The sequence below is a fragment of the Adiantum capillus-veneris genome, chromosome 23, assembly GCF_014529385.1.
Source record: "Adiantum capillus-veneris isolate H3 chromosome 23, ASM1452938v2, whole genome shotgun sequence".
NCBI classification, from domain to species: Eukaryota; Viridiplantae; Streptophyta; class Polypodiopsida; order Polypodiales; family Pteridaceae; genus Adiantum; species Adiantum capillus-veneris.
The window spans coordinates 128511641-128529444 of NC_140953.1; positions in this window are offsets into that span (position 1 = coordinate 128511641).

The window sequence follows — 17804 nt, forward strand, 5'->3', positions numbered from 1 at the left end:
TGGTACTCTCTCACAACCCCATAGATTAGACCTGTCCACTTCTGTCTCTTTTACTAGCCAAAATTTCATGTTTATAGTAGGACCTGCTTTAGTGGATTGTGCATAAGAGCTACATGCAGCATTGGACATTGTTCTCGTCAAAAATGCAACCACGTCTGCAGCTTGCCTAAGAACAACTCCATTACTCTTGAGTTGTTCATGTGTAAGGGCTCTCTTTATCACAGCGCCAGAGCCATCATGCTCCCCCTTGCCATGGCCAGAGACAAAAAAATTCCATGTCATCTCTGTACCTGTTAGTTGGTAATATCTAGCAACAAAGTAAAATGGCCTTGTAGCCTTGAATTGTGAGGCTGCACCATCTGACCACACCCAGTGCTTCTTGAAATTCAGCCTCTAGTCTTTAAGCCACTGATCACAAAGAAGAAAACAATGCTGGACAAATAGCGTATCATGTTGCCTATCATCGGAGATGTAGAAATGCATATGCTTGATAATACTGTCATCTTCGTTGTCACGCATGTACGTTATGTGAACAAGGATGGTGCATTGATCTGTAGGCCAATGCATGGATTGTACTTCATTTTTCTCTTTGAACGAGTAATTTTCAACAAAGTCTACTACATATATAATGGTATCTGAAGGAAACACCTTCAAACATTCTCTGTATTGATGTGCCTGCCATCTGTAAGTGAAATTGTGCTCGATGAAGATTCTGATGTCGTCTTTTATCCTCCCTATCAGCTCACTTAAAGCCACCTGTTTGAGTGACAACATCTTTCTCTTACTTAGACCATGCTTAGTTTGAACTTTAATGTCCTCGAAGACTTGCAGTGGAACTGTCTTTGTCATCTCTGCAAGTTCTCGTGGACAAAGGCTGAGCTTTTCCACACCACAGCTTTTGCATTGGCCCATCAAGCAGGTGTGTTTATGGAACATATCCCCCTCAGCCTTTGTACATACGCATGATTCCCACAACTTCGTGATCCCTGAAAACGAGTGCTCAACGGCAAGACATTCTGCATTCACCCCATCTGATTTGCAAACATTGCATTTACATGTACATGACCTCCCATGAAAACCAAAAGCAGATGAGGGCATAACATTAAATGCATCTTTGAGATACATCAGTTTGATATGATAAACACAACAGCAAGTATTTTGATCTTTCAACTTTTGCACGAACTAAGGCTTCAGCTTCTCAAAGGACCTTTGCCCAATTGTCACATGTGGGTGGCTATCTTTAAACTTCAAGAAATACTCTGTCTACTTGAAAAAAAAATGCATTAGAATTACATTTTGCTATATATCACACATAATAGCATAGCTACAGATGCATTGGTATAAATACACATAGCTATGCTACATAGCATAGATAATAGCATAGATAGATAACTCAGCTTTCATTACATGCTCAATTTTTTTATATAACACATAATAGCATAGATAGGGATTTTTAGCTGTTATTACACACACATCACACACGTCTGCTATATAGCACACATAGTGCTCTCATATTATAACACAGTTCTTCTACATAACACACAAAAGAGCATAGACAGGGATATTGTGCTATTATTACACATATCACACTATGCATAACACACATAATAGCATAGACATGGATACCGTGCTACTATTACACTAACATCTGCTATGTAGCACACATAGTGCTCTCATAATATTATAAAATTTGATAGCACACATAATACCATAGATAGGTATATTGTGCTATTGCTATATAGCAGACATGATGTTGTCATACTCTGATAGAGTCCTGCTACATGGCACACATAATAGCATAGACAGGACCATCGGGCTATTATTACACATAGCTATGCTATATAGCACTCATACTGTAAGAAATACTATGACATAATAGCATAGATAGGGACATTGGCCTCTTATTACACACACTAACGCTATATGGCACACATAGTGCTCTCAATATGTAATATAGCTCTTTCACATACCACACATCATATCATAGACAAGAACATTGTGCTATTCTTACACACACTTTTACTGTATAGCACACATGTTGCTATCTTTCTACAATAGAGTCCTTTTACATGGCACACTTATAGCATAGACAGGGACATTGGGCTACACTTGTGCAATATAGCACACATAATAGCGTAGGTAGAGACAATGGACTATCTTGACACATTACTTGGCTACATATCACATATAGTAGGATGTACACAACTCCATAACACGCAATGGGTAGCTATTCATAAGAGTGAGATGTTTCACTTGAGAGTTATTCATTGTAAGAATGAGACATGTTTACCTTAGATTCATCAAGTAAGTGTATGGTATGCTCTTGATAATGTTTTCTGCCCAATCGTTTCAACCAAATATCTTTCTTATTTGGAGACACCCTACTGTGCTCTATCCAAAATGTAATAATTGTCTGCTTCAATTCCTTCGATAAGGACCCAGCATTTCCAGACTTCCTTTTGCATAAGTCGAACCTGAGTGTACTTGACATAGGATCACTGTCAAGTCTACCCAAAGCTGAATATAAATTCCTTGGATGAACATTTAATAGCTTTGCCACTTTATGTAGAGTAACACCTCTACCTTGGATCCCATTATCATGCAGTAATCCATTCACTAGCATGCTGAATGTGCTTCGTTTTAAAAACATCTCGTCAGCTGATTTTGGAATCTTTAATTCCTGTAAGGAGACCTTGAGTGAAAAAATAAGGCCATTTGCACGAAGATACAAATCTTCACAGAATGGCAAGATTCTATCATCATTGAAAACACCTTGAAGAATTGCATTCTTATCTTCTTTCCCGTAACTATGCAACTGTCTCACAATGTGTTGAACAATATTCTGAATAGTATGTTGCTTCTTGTCTTCCTTTGTGTGTACATTGACGTCCTCCCTATGACAATATTCCGCTCCAATGTTGACGCTTGGCTGTACTTGCTTTCTTGCACGACATCGCTTTCTGTACTCACGTTTAGCCTGTGCTTCATACTTCCTCACTGCAATAAATTTCATCCTCATTTAGACAAGCCTTTCTCTTGGAGTGCACCTGCGTATGAATGGTGTCTATTCCATGTGCCTCATCATAAAATCCGTCGTCCACCATCCTGGAACAGTCTGCAGTAGTTGAAATGAATGAAGTCGTACAAAACTTCCTGATTGTAATAGTGAACTGAAATCCAGTTGTGCTGCATTGTTGAGTTCAAGAAGCTCCATTGCTGCTTGTGAGGGGGTATGAGCTGGAACCAAAGCAAGAGGAAGGGAGTCTCCATCATCCATATTCTGAACAGGAGAGTAGGAGAGAGAGAGAGATAGAGATGGGCATTGGAGGCCATCTGAGAGAGAGAGAGAGAGAAAGGGAGAGAGAGGGAGAGGTCCACGCGTGCTAACCGCTCCATGTCTTTCAATCCGAGTAGTGGAGTCGTGAAGTCAGTTATCTTACCTATATTCTTTTAAAAATTATTGACTTAAAAGCCCAGCTATGGTGCCATCCATAGCATCATACTTGATGTCCATGGACACCAAGTATTTAGACACCATTCTATGCTTTCACCCTTCTTTCTCGTTCCTTCGGTGGAGGAGAGACTTCTCCTTTGGGAAGGAGATGCATCATCAAGAAGTAAATTCTTGAGCCCTTCGTATGGACTCTCTTCTTCTTCCCGAATCGGAGAGAGACCTCTTTTGGAAGTCTCACAAGGAGGCTTCCTAGGTGTTCTCTCGTCATGGAGGTGAGCTTGGAGAATCCCGTGAGCACGGAGCTGCCATTGCACTTCACTTTGGAGACATGGATTGCCCATGGCTTGTTGAAGCCTAGAAACAAGATAGTGAACAAGCATCGGAGCATCATTAGTAGCTTGCTCATTAGCAAAATCAAAGTTATCAACATCAATTTCACTCTCTTTACTATTGTCAGCCATTCTAACAACTTTTAGGTGTAAAATTTTTAAGTGTACTTTGGCACTTCAAGCCCTAGTTGCTACTCCTCTTTACCCCTTTATAAAAATCACTCAAGCTACTGTACCTGTGGCTCGAATACCATAAATTGCAAGGAATAGAAGAGGGGGTCTTTCAACACCAAAACAGCACCGGCTCCTGTCAAGCTTCTAATAGCTCAATAGTGGTTAAGCCCTAGGCAAGCCCCGTAGGACTCCACTATTAAGACCATAGCTCTCGACGGTTATGCCCCGTTAATTGCACGAAGGCAGGCGCACTGCAAGGCTAAAAAATCCCTATTCTACTAACTCACAGGCAATTAATAATACCGACCATTTATAGCTAGCTTGAGGACCTCCCTTCTTGAGCAAGAAAAGAGAAACCTTGTGCTCTGATACCAATGTAACATTTAATGGCCTAAAAACTTGTGTGTAGCGGAAATTAGCATGAACATAGTGGGCATTTCATTATAATAGATTCCTAATGAGAATTACAAGAGTGCTTGGGTGGAGAGAGCAACAAAAAGCATAACACCTAGTTAGATAGCATGAACAATACTTTCAAAAGAGAGAGAAATTAAGCTATTGACAACAGTTGAGGACCGGATTTGCATGGAGCCGGTCCCCCCTCCAAAAGGCTTTGTATTGTGGTTTCTCCCATCAAGAGAGACATTGTACAATACAATTCTTTGTGTTCCTTCAAGACTAGCTAGTGCAATGAAGATGAAAGCTTCATGCACTAAGCAAAACACTTAGCAAACACAAAATCAATCATCCCCGGTCTCAGACCCAAGACCTCACACACCTTCGAAGATGGTGAGAGCTAGCAGGGTATGAGAGTAGATTGAGAGGAAGAAGGAGTATCTTACGAGAAAGATGTACATCTCCTCACATAATCACTCATATTAGCATAGCTTAGCTTAGTAATTAGCATGGTAGAGGAGATGAGCATGCATTGAATCTTGGATCTTGGTTGGATTTGCATCCACATGCCAAGAGTGTGTCGATTTAGGCTTCTATCTCACAAGCTTGGAGTAGGTGATGAGCTCTCCATTAAAGCTTGGGAAGAGATAGTCTTTTTCTTGCTTCTCACATAGACTGTGTGAGAGTGTGTGTGTGATAATTCCCTGGAAAAATCAGCCCCCTCTCTCTCTTGGGAGAGCCCTCTTGCTAATTGCTCTTGCTATCCTCCCATTGGACCTCCCCTGGGCTAGCCAATGACTATTAAGCAGCATAAGTGATAGCCTTCTGACATGTGTTCCCCTTTCCCCTTTTGTAAGAGCTTTACGTAATTTAATAATTCAACTAAACTCTCATTGGACCCCTTTGCCTCCTGGCCAATAGGAATCAGGCAAGCCATTGGGCTGCTGAATGCTCATTGGATCCCTAGGGAGACTGTCCAATAGTCTTCTAGAGGACTTAATTCTCATTGGTTCTTTTATTAGGTGTTTTTAAATTAATTAAATTAGATTTACTCTAGCCTAATTCTCATTGGTCCACCTCCAAGGCCATCCAATAGGAATTGGGTACACCTGTGGGCATCTGGGCTAGGGTCCGGAGCTGACATGTGTCCCTCATTCCCTTTGTGTAAAGGGAGGTTGTGTGTGTGTGTGTGTGTGTGTGGCTTTCTCTCTCATCCCCTACATGCAAGGCTCGCCCCCTCCCAAGTAGGGATTGCAAAGACTTTTTCGTACACACACAAAGCATCCAATTCCCTTAAGGTTGACCTTTGGACACAACCTTTGAATTTTGGAACCTTAGCATTTTGGAAGTCTTAATGGGCTGAACCTTAGGGTCTTTTTAGCCCATTGTTGCACATGGCTCTTTTGCAGATGGCCCCCCCTTTGGATCCCTATTTTCCCTCCTTTGGATCCCTACTGTAGCCGGTCTGCTAGCTTAACCAATATTCTAGCTTTTTCTCCCTTGGCACTTCCCCATATTAAATGATCAGTTTAACATGAGAAAATCATTTAAGAGAATTAGATATTGATTATTATGACACAGGGAGAAGCTAGCAACAGGTGCGCGGTATTAGGTAGGATGATGGTATCAGACTTTGGCAGGACTCAGATGCATTTTGGAGCAGGTCTCACAGTGATGTGTATGCCAGATGTGGTAATTAACAGGTCAAGTGGTGATTTTTGGTCTCTAATGGTCGAGATGTTTACAACTACATGAAGTATGGTCTCCGTTTATTCTATGCCTCGGTTATTGGGCTTGTCACTCAAGGCTTTTTTGGAGGTTCATTTCAAATTAAAGCTTGAATGTGGTCATCTATCCTGATTGCATCCGATTCGAGGTGGCCAATGTTTGGTGCGGCCGCCATTATTGGTAAATATCAAGGCAGCCGGGATCAAATTCTTGAAGGGTCAATTGTGCCTACATACGGTCGTGAAGGCATTGGTTCGAGAGCATCGGCTTCAAGCCGTGGTAAAGTATAGGGTGTCGGCAGCGGATCAGGTGGGAATGTCGGGTAGGTTGTAAGTTAATAAAAAAATTAAACTTCTAAAATATTGCCATGCTAAAAACGAGCTGCAGAAGCTGGCGAGGAGGTGGCGCAATTCTACATTAGCAGAGTCGAAGCCGCGAGGTGGTGGGGAAAGCTAATTAAGGGTGCTGCTTTTGGGAGGCCCGGCATGAGAGAGGGGAGCACCATCTGTTTGGATACATGGGAGGACAAGTTGGAGTGGCGAAGGCAAGCGGCCAAGGAGAAGAGGAGAGTGTTTTCCGGGTTGGGGGGGGGGGGGGGGGGGGGGGGGGGGCACGCAGAGGAGCACTGAGCTCGGGATGGAAAGAGCTGGCCTGGAGTAGCTGAGGTTGCAAGGGGCTGCCTTTGAACGGTTGAAGGCCGATGCTTCAGTTGATGGCAGGGCTGGTATTAAGGAGAAGGGTGTGAAGCCAGAGGGGGGGGCTCAAGAGAGTCTTTCGTCAAAAGCGCTGCAGGAGAGCCGCCAGTGGGATGGCATAGTGCAGGAGAGGTGATGGAGGCTTTTGGGGGCAGCACACGCTGGAGGAGTCTTGGGGCGTGCAGAGCCGAGGGCTCCTAGTGAGACGGGAGGTGGAATGAAGGCCGCTGAGAGGTGCCCGAGCACTGCTAGAAAGCGCGCACCAGAGAATAGGAGAACCATTATAAGCAACAATTTCTGCTACGTTACAGAGGGTGGGACAAAAAAAAGTGGCCACTACAGGTGGAGGACGGCCAACTGGAGATGGTTGTATAGAGGGAGGCAGGGCGTGAGCAGTATAGGGAAGGGAAAGCTGCATGTTAGAGGGGCTACAGAGGTCGACTTTAGAGGAGATTTTCTTTGCAAAGGAGGAGATCTTTGTGTTGTGCCGAGCATCGAAGGCTGCAGTGGTTCTTTGGAGCGCAAAGAGGCAACACGCCAGATTATAGGGATTTGAAATCAAGGTCGTTGGTGGCCTACTGTGGAGAACCAAGACTTACACTTGAAAGAAGTACGAGAGCAGCAAATGGCCGAAAGCAGATCAGGGTGATCTTTTGGTAGAGCAGTCCGGTTGCAAGCTGGACTCCAAAGAGGAGGAAAATTTGGATCGAGAATGAAGCAAAAAGAGGCTTTCTAATCAAATTTCACCATTGTGCATCTGTGTTCAAAGGATTTTGTCATGATATAGGCTATGTCACCTTTTCTCTAAATCCATGTCTATTGTCCCTCTCGCTCTCGTGTTTTACGGTGCATTGCGTGGGTGAGTATGTCCAAGGTGGAAGTAGTGTGTGCAAAATAGATGCCGGATTAGTAGTCGAATGGATGCATGCAAGGGGTTGTGCAAGGTGATGTGTGTTGTTGGATATTGATTGTGTATGTATTGTTGGGCAAAGGTGCTTTGAGTACGTGGTCATAGACAAAATTCATTGTGGTATGCTTTGCAAGGAGATGCATGTAGTCGGGGTCGCTCGGGTATGGGCATGGCCAACAGTCGGTTTGGAAAATGGGTGTCTAGGTGTGTGATTATTAGGGGATAGGGGTGCTGTGAAATCACTGGGCTATATAGAGGCATTCAGATTGTGGTCTGTTTGTTTTCTCATTTCCCTCTTTCCAACTTGTGTGCAATAAATCAACTTTTGTGAGAGCACGTTGGAGCAGGTGAAGGCTGGTGACACAATGTTACTTCTTCCAACAGCTGGCTAGCACTTGAGCCACTTGCAGGCTACATTCTCTATTCCAGGACTATGTGCCGCATGTGGTCTTGCATTTATGGCTTCCCATGTGGTTTGTGTATACACGCTAGCATGCGGTCATGCATACCATGCTCTATGTTTTGTTGCCTGGCTTGGATCAGAGACGGTATGTGCGGACGCCTCTTGCAAGAGGAGTATTCTAGATTTACTTAAATTAATGCTCCTGCATACAAGTTGGTTGCCGTTGCTCCAAATCTCATATAAATCCAAGAACTGTTTAGGTTCCCTTTAAGTATCTGTTGATTGCACAAGTCTGAACTTCACTTATGTGCTTGCAGGTTTTGGCCATATTCCTTGTGTGGCGTTGATAAAGGATGACGTGCCAAAGGTTGTGCTACAAGCTACCCCTGAAGCCCATATTGTGGACTCCAATGATGGCACTCCAGCTGTGAAGGTAGACCCCTCTGTAAGGACAACAACAGTTGAGCCACAACCAAGCGAAAGCAGTCCAAAGGAAGATGCAACGGTTGACGATGCGGAGGCAATAGCGCAAGAGAGAGTGGATGAAGTACAACACATGGTAGCTGGTGATAAGAAGCTAGATTCTTCCATCTTTTTGAGTGACATGGTGAAGGTGTCAAAGAAGCGCAAGAAAAATAGTGATGGTATTGGACTTGTCAACTTCTACACAATGCCTGTATGGGGATGATGTGTTGTTTTATGACATAGGTGGACCTTCCAAAAAGAATAGACCTTCGGAGTCCACACGTTGAAAGCAGCATGCTCCAAAAAGAGTACTCCCCTCCGTAATCCTTCTAATGTTTCTCACCCCCCCAAGCCTCGAGTTTGCAAGAAATTATGACTCTTCAATCAAAACCTATTGATGAAGACAAGTATATACTCACATCAATTGCAAAAGGGTTTAAAAAGACATCGTATGACGCGTACTTATGTGGGCCGTAGTTCATGCCCAGAGAGTGCAAGCGACAATGACGTCCCTTGTTTTTTTTTGGATGACAGATCCTTTATGTACCAACTTTTTGTAACTAAACTAAACCCGAGGTAGAGAACCTTGTATATTTATATGCTACCTTCCATGTGGAAACAATTTTTTTGGCTTCATTTTGATTTCCATTGTAACTTATGTAGATGAAGATGTAATATATTCCTTTTGGTTGGATGCATTATCTTTGTGTCCCAGCATTGAAGTGTTATTTTTTTTATTTAAGTAGTTTAAGACTGTTGAAGTGTCCTAGCATTGAAGTGTTATTTTTTTTATTATGTTATTGTTTCTCAGTTTAAGGAAGTTTCCTAAAGAAACCACCTGTGGACTACCTATAAGATACTTTGGGTTGACATACAAAAACTTAACAGATTGTTATGTACAGAAACTACCTAAGGACTACCTATAAGGTACTTTGGACTAGCATACAAAAACTTTTACAAGTCCTTGTTTCCTACATAATTTAAGACAGTTTCCACCTGTGAACTACCTGTAAGGTACTTCGAGTTGGCAGACGTGTAAAGTACCTATAAGGTACTTTGGACTGGCAGATCAAAGCTTTTTCAAGTGCTTGTTTCCTACATATTTTAACAGATAGTTTCCTACAAAAACCACCTGCGGACTACCTATAAAGTACTTTGGGATAACATGCAAAAAACTTCTAGATGTGTCTCTTTCCTTCATAATTTCACAGACAATTTCCTACAGAAACCACCTGTAGACTTTCTTTAAGGTACTTTGTGTTGACAAACTTATAAAGTACCTATGAGGTACTTTGGGATGGCATACAAAAAGTTTTACAAGTGCTTGTTACCTACATATCTTAACATACAGAAACCACCTGAGGACTCCCTTAAAGGTACCTTGGGCTGGTAGACAGACTTTTATAAGTGCTTGTTTCCTACATATTTTAACAGAAGTGCTTGTGAACTACATGTAAGGTACTTTAGGCTGGCAGACTGGTACTTTGTGTTCCAGAATTGAAATGCTATTTTTGTTACTCAAGTAGACAAAAACGTTTGAAGCTAGAGGTTTTGAAACCTATGATAGGCTCCTACAAAAACCACTTGTGGAATAGCTGCATGGTACTTTGAAGCTAATTACTGGTACTTCTACATGTTACTTGGGTAGCAACCTATATCACTATTGGCAACTGTTGTACACATTTTTGTATACCTCTGTAGTGAGTTTGAACTTATGTGGCTCTCCTTCTAAAGGTTCCAAGGGTATCTTAACCGATCTAACTAAGTGTGATGCCAAAAGCACATTTGGTTGACTAGTAGGCATGTAATAGATATGCTCCGCACCTTTCACTAGCTCGTAATAGTACCCCTCAACCAAATAGCTCCCTGCAAAAAGTATGTTTCCCCAGGAATCACTCAAGGCTCTTGCTATTTTATATTTCTCCTCTGAGCACCCTAAAAGGTAGAATTCATCTCCATCTTCATTGGCATTGGTGGCAAAGATATCACCAATGCATAGAGCATCACTAATTGTTTCATGTTGCCCACCGTACATCGGTAGATCTGATCCTTCGTCATCGCTGAAATCTTCACTGTCTGCATTGTCACCATCCAATGCCTCAAGGGTTAGATACTCCCAGCTCTCAACATGTGTGTTGTTCAAGCATCACCTCCAACGCTGGGACATACAAAGTTCACAAAAACAACAGAGAAGTCTGCAATGGAGTGCACTCTTGTCACTCTTGGAGTATGCATTGACACAGTGTATTGATCGTGAGCCTTCAACTTGCTTGCAATTCCACTTCTTCTCCCTTGGCAACTCAGTTGCTTAAAAATCCCAAAAAATTTGATTCACCCCTGTGTGACCACTTTCATCATTAAGTTTATGCTTCAAGAAGCCAACAACATCCTTGGCACACTTCATGTGCCATGCATCAGGCTTTAACTTCTCATGTGTTAAATCCCTCTTAACAACTGCCCCTGCCCCATCATGCTCCCCTTTGCTGTAGCCCGAGGCAAAGAAACTTCACAACATTTCAATTTGAGTCAAACTATAGTACCTAAAACAATGACCCACCTTCAATGTTGGGCAGAAACAAATTTTTGGAAACTTTTCATCAGAGGTGGAATAAAACGTGGCATACCTTGACACAAAGAACGGTCTAGATGACTTGGATTGAGGAGCACATCCATCTGACCACACCGAGTGCCGCTTCAAGAAGTTGAATCCCTGATTTTGAAGCCAAAAACTATGCAGTTGCAAGCAATGTTGCACGAAGAGCGTGTCATGATCTTTATCATCAAAAATGTAAAAATTTGTACATTTTAACACCTAGTCTTTCTTGGATGAAATGTATGTAATGTTCACCAAGATGATGACTTGTGAAGAGTACTAATGCATTGACTGGATTTCATTTTTCTCCTTAAATGAGTAATTTTTTGCAAGTCAATATTAGAGACCACTACATCTCTAGGAAACCTATGCATGCAATCTTTGAACTGCTGAGATTTCCAGCGGGCAATAAAATTGTGTCGGATGTAAGTGGTCAGATGATTTTGAAGAAAAGATGTGAAATCCTTGCATTCCATTTCCTTCACCAGAATTAGATCCTTGTAGTTCTTGCCCTGAGAATGGATTGAGGCAACGTCTTCAAACACCTTAATAGAAATTTGGACTGCACTTTCAAGTGTCTCGTTTGGACAAAGCATTAATCTCTTTGACACACATTGAGGACATTCTCCCTTCAAGCAAGGCAACTTATGAAATGTGGAGTCCATTGATTTTGTACATAACACACTTTTAGTCACTGTGCTTACACTAGTGTATGTGTACATGGTAGCTTCACACTTACTTGGAGCCTCTTCTGGCAAGCATATAGTACACATGCAGCCACACCCATTGTCGTGCATGCCTGTCTTACTGTGTCTCATGTGGTTGAATGCTTCCTTGAGATACATCATATGAATATGAGCAATACAGCAACACGTGTAACGTTCCTTCAACTTATGAAAAAACAAAGGTTTCTATCCCTCAAAACATTTGAGTGAGATCTTGATGTGTGGATATTGCATTTGGAACCTCCTCTAAAGCTCTCCCTATGCAAGAAAAAATAAAACCCATCAGAGGCTCATAATTTTGAAAAACCCATCAAAGTAAAAGCTATGTGAGGTATTCAATAACTTTTTTCTACCTCCAAAGTACCTAGAGAACCTCTTTAGTGTCATGGTACTTCTATGACTACCTTTGAAAAGAACTCTATGGTACTTTTAAGAATATCTTTGCAAGGTATTCTAGACTCTTTCAAAGATCCGGAGCACCTAAAGAGCCTCTTTACTATCATGGTACTTCCATGACTACCTTTGAAAGGAACTCTATGAACTTTTTCTACCTCCAAAGTACCTAGAGAACCCATTTAAACTCGCATGGTACTTTCTAGACAACCTTTGCAAGGTATTCTAGACTCTTTCAAAGATCCAAAGTACCTAAAGAGCCTTTATACTATCATGGTACTTCCATGACTACCTTTGGAAGGAACTCTATGACTTCTCTCTACCTCCAAAGTTCCTAGAGAACCTCTTCACTCTCATGGTAAATAGCTACCTTTGAAAAGAACTCTATGGTACTTTCAAGACTACCTTTGGGAGGTATTCTAGACTCTTTCAAAGATCTAGAGTACCTAAAGAGCCTCTTTATTGTTATGGTACTTTTATGACTACCTTTGAAAGGAACTCTATGAACTTTTCTACCTCCAAAGTACCTAGAGAACCCATTTAGACTCGCATGGTACTTTCAAGACTACCTTTGCGAGGTATTCTTGAATCTTTCAAAGATCCAGAGTACCTAAAGAGCCTTTTTACTATCATGGTACTTCCATGACTACCTTTGAAAGGAACTCTATGACTTTTCTCTACATCCAAAGTTCATACCTGTGAAACTTTAGGAGCATACATGTGAATCATCAAGAAAATGCATTGGATGCTTTATGTAAGATTTTATGCCCAATCGTTTTCGACAAAAAACTCTGTTGTTCGGCAACACTCTTGTCTCTGTCTGCCAAAAGGAAAAAAACACGGTCTTTTGTCGCCTGTGTGATGGTGAAACTTTGAGGTAGTTGACGACTACAAAATTGCAAAGGAAATGCACCACCTCAGCGTATTTTAACCGCGAATTGGCTGCTGCAAACTTTTGCTGATGCAATCCTGTAAATATGGCCATCTTGGAGTTGCTAATAGACCTTGATGGATCTCCTTCACTATTCACCAACATCATGCAGACATCTCTTTTAATCTTCAACTCCTCTTTAGACATGGATGCTTTGAATTTAGTAATTTTGCCTTGAATATTGGATAGTATTGACTTCTCAGATACATGATGCAAACGTCTAAACTTGCTGACAGTCCTACAAGACATTGAAAGGCGGTTTTCTTAGCATTGCAAGTCATGCCTTTTGTTGCTTCTTGCCAGCATTTTGAGACTTTCATGCAAACTTGATTCACATCTTTTATTGACCTTGAACATGATGCATCACTTTCTCGCTGTCTCCTACGGCTCTCTCTTTACATCATAGACCAATATTCTTGCATTTGATGGTTACCCATAAACTAGCTAAGAATGGAAGAACAAATCTTCCAAGAAACACCAAGCATTTGTTTGAGAAGGAATAGGAAAGAAATGCTTTGGTTAGATTGGGTAAGTAAAGAAAGAATTGGTTGACCATCCTTAGGATAGCTTGTCTCAAGATCAAGATCACCCCTGACATTTTGATATTGTTCTCTCAGGTGGAGAGTAATGAAAGCTATGTGGCTTTAGAACAGTTGGCTACCTCCATGAGTATGGAGTCTCTACTCCATTCATGTCATTGTTCCTTTAATGTTAGGATATTTTTTTTATCCTAGGGAGTCGCCCGATGGTATGGGCAATTGGTTAGGGTGTATGGGCACCCAAACTTTGTTTATAAATAAGAAGAGGTGTATGGGCACCTAAGACTTGAGTTTTGGATTAAATAAAGGGTGTATGGGCACCCAATGTATAGGTGATCTTGAGACAAGTAAAGTGCTAGTCAAAGTTTTGATGTGACAGTACGGGTCTTAAGACGAAGACGTTGTTTGGAAAAGAATGTCTGAAATGTTGTAAAGGCTGCTTAAATAAACAATGTGATGGAAATAAGAATAAACCATTATTTTAAATGTGAAAATAACGTGGTAGTAATTAGGAAAAATAAGCTATATGTGAGTGCGGAGTGGAAAGTGGGGATCAACTAAGGCTGTTGATCAAGGACGGGTGGACCTGATTGTCAAGTAATTATCTTTCCTCGCCATAGTAAACGTTTATACTGCTTTCCCATTGGAACCTTTCAACGGCTGTGCCCTCACTTAAGTAGAGGGAAAAAAGCATTGAAAGAAGAATCCTTAGCCCTATGCGGAGGCTTAGGGCTGAAAACTTTTAGATTTTAAAGGTTTTATACTATTTTTCCGCGTGTGAGACGTGACTAGGTCTGTTTCTAGGGCTATAAGTTCAAGCCATTGCCAATGGTAAGAACTTATTCTCTGGATTTTCCATACTTAAAGACCTTGTGTTCATTAGGCCTAGTGACCTGTCAAGGGTTCCATCACAACTTGTAGAGTTGTGGGTTGGGGACCTTTCAATTGAGAACTTTGAGGATGTAAATCTTGTAGGTCTTGGTGCTCCTGGCCTTCTTCTTCTTCTTCTTCTTCTTGTCACTGCCTTCCTTAGCAGCAGTAGGCTTCTTCCCAACTGGCTTCGTAACCGCCTTGACTCCCTTCTGTGCCTTCTGCAGTGGAAGTAGCACTTTCCTTTGATTTGGGTGCCATTCGAGCTGTGTGAAATTGAACACCAGAGACAACCCTCTCTCTCTCTCTCTCTAAAAACTCTTTAGCAGCGGCGCGCTCTCTCTCAGAGATTTTTTCTCTCTCTAAAAACTCTTTGGCAGCGGCGCGTGCTCTCTCAGAGATTTTTGAGAGAGAGAGAGAGAGAGAGAGAGAGAGAGAGAGAGAGAGAGAGAGAGAGAGAGAGAGAGAGAGAGAGAGAGAGAGAGAGAGAGAGAGAGAGAGAGTTTACATGTGGCACGTGCTCTCTTAGAGAGTTTTTAGAGAGAGATAGATAGATAGAGAGAGAAGGTTTACATGATTCAAATTTCAATCAGCCACCAAGATTCTGAGTCGAGAAAATCAATTTCACAAATATACAAAATCCCCTATACGATAGATCCAAAGAGGAAATTTTTCAAAATAACCACCATTGTTTTCAATTTAACTCTAATCCTTCTTCCCTCTAGTCAACCAAATGTTTTGATTTTTCAACCGGCTCAATTCTAAGCTAAGGCACACTTTTCCCAAGCAGTGGCTTCAATGGTTGCCAATTTGTGAGTAATCTATAACTAGCCGTGCTACATTCTTGTGAGAACTACGAGCAATTGTGTAATTAACTAGATATAGGACTTAAATTTTGTGAGAGCCTAAAAAAGTACATTGCAAGTGTCACTTTGCTTGTCGTAATCTACCATTCCCAATGCCTAGGAGCAAGAATGGTGCAACTGGTTTGCCAACTAGTTGCACCCTTTTTTTCCATCACAAGTGTCACATTGATTATCGTGGTTTGTCGTTTCCTACTTGCTCTACCCTTGCGCCTAGGAGCAGGAAGGGTGCAACTGGTTGCCAACTAGTTGCACCCTTCTTTTTCCAGTTTCTCATGACTTGGCCTAGAGAACTGTGAAAACTCAAAGAGATCTCTCTAAGAAAACTCACTGAATGAGTTCACACCGGCACGAATTCTTTCTCAAAGAGAGAGAGAGAGAGAGATCCTACAAAGTAGTGTGGTTGTTTCCATGTATTTACGTGGTTTTTATGAGGGCTAGACTTAAGTGGGAGAATGTGCAAGCCGAGTTCACAAAAAGAGAAGAAAGAAAAGGGAAAGATTGAAGTAGACCTAGTGAGCTTTGGTCTCTTAGTTGCAAAGACCCTTGGGACACATGATCTATCTCTATAACAAAGACAATGTTCATTACATGTAAATGGTTGCATTGATCTTATTTTCCCTTTGATAGTGTGGATTTGATAATGCAACTTGCTTGGTCCTTTTGATAGTAGGATTTTTGGTTATAGATATGAGACTCAAAAAGGATTTTTGACTAACAAAATCTACAGCTGAATTTTTCTTTCTTACATAGTAAATAATGTTAAATTTGTATTCATGTAGTAACTCTACCTAGCCTCATTGCTGCATGTTCAAGGTCGGTTGAGTGATGATCTAATTTAAGCTCTTATGGTCGGATATGAGTTTTCTTCCCAGCAAATAATGCTTCCATAGATTCAGAACATGAATGACTACCAATAAGTTGAGGTAATGGTTTGCATAATCATTTTCATGCACATTAAGCGTGTGTGAGGTGAAATCTACTGGCATGCCTTCTTGAACTAACCTTCCTTTGATTTCTATACCTCTTGCATCAATGATGACATCAAAGGGTTGGTTGAAATTTGGTAGCTTTAGACATGGCACAATGATGACATAACACTTAAGTTTCTCAATTCTTTACTTCTGTTGTGATTCCCAATTAATAATCACCGCTTCAAAGGATCGACGTTCTATACCACTTCATAATTCCTAGGAATCCTCTAAGCTCACCCACATTAGATGGGTGGGGCCATTCAACAAATTCTTGAACTGTAGAGTGGTCCATTGATATGCCTTTTTGAGATACAATAAATCCCACTATTTGATCTTTGGAGAGAAGAAACTATACTTTCTCATCTTAGCATACAATCAAAGAAGATCTAGCACCTATGTCCTTGGATGGACTTCATGCTCTTCCTTGTTCTTTGAGTAGACTAGAATATCATAAAAAAAGACAAGAACAAAGTCATGTAAGTAAGGCATAAAAATATATGGTATCAATGTATTAAATGCAACCGGTGAATTAGTTATCCAAATGGTATCACTATAGTTTTTGTGAAGATCTTAGATCATGTTCTTGGTTCAACAATTCATCAATGTGAGACATAGGGTAGTTTATTTTCATAGAATCCTCATGTGGATCTCCTTGGAGCACGTGGATTACCTCAACACAATAAAGCTAGTGTGTGTATGTGTGTGTGAGGTTGTGGGGTCAATGCCCAATTTTTCAATGGCAGGGCGAGTGGATGTGAAATTGAGGATTAAAATTGACAATAAGAGTAGGCATGTAAGCATGGGGCAGACTCATACTCTTGTTTTCACATCTAGATGTGAGCTTCCCCTTCAAATCAAGCTCACAAACCCTTTCAGGTCCGTAAGCGACCGTCCTTGTGCATGTTAGGAAATAAGACGTAGCTAAATAGATATTTGAGTAGATTACTTAATGGAGAGAGATAGATTTCACACACAAGAGATTACAAAGTAGAGAGAGAGAGAGAGAGAGAGAGAGAGAGAGAGAGAGAGAGAGAGAGAGAGAGTACACACGATATACGTGGTTCACCCAATGTGGGCTATGTCCACGGGAAAGCAGCCACTCAATGGGTTTAGCACTTCAAAAGAAGAAGTGGTTTTCAAAGGGATTAAACCCTTAATAGAGCTCCCGCCTTGCTTCACTCTCACCGCCTCACATTCACCTTGTTGTATCAACTTCAGACTATGAAATGTGTGTAGAAATGGCCTCCTTTTATAGGCCAAAAGGGCTGCCCTCTCTTATGAGAGGCAGCCATGTGTAGCTGCCCTTGTGCGAATAAGTCCAAATCGGACCCTCCAATCCGCCCATGTGTAGCCGCCCTTGAG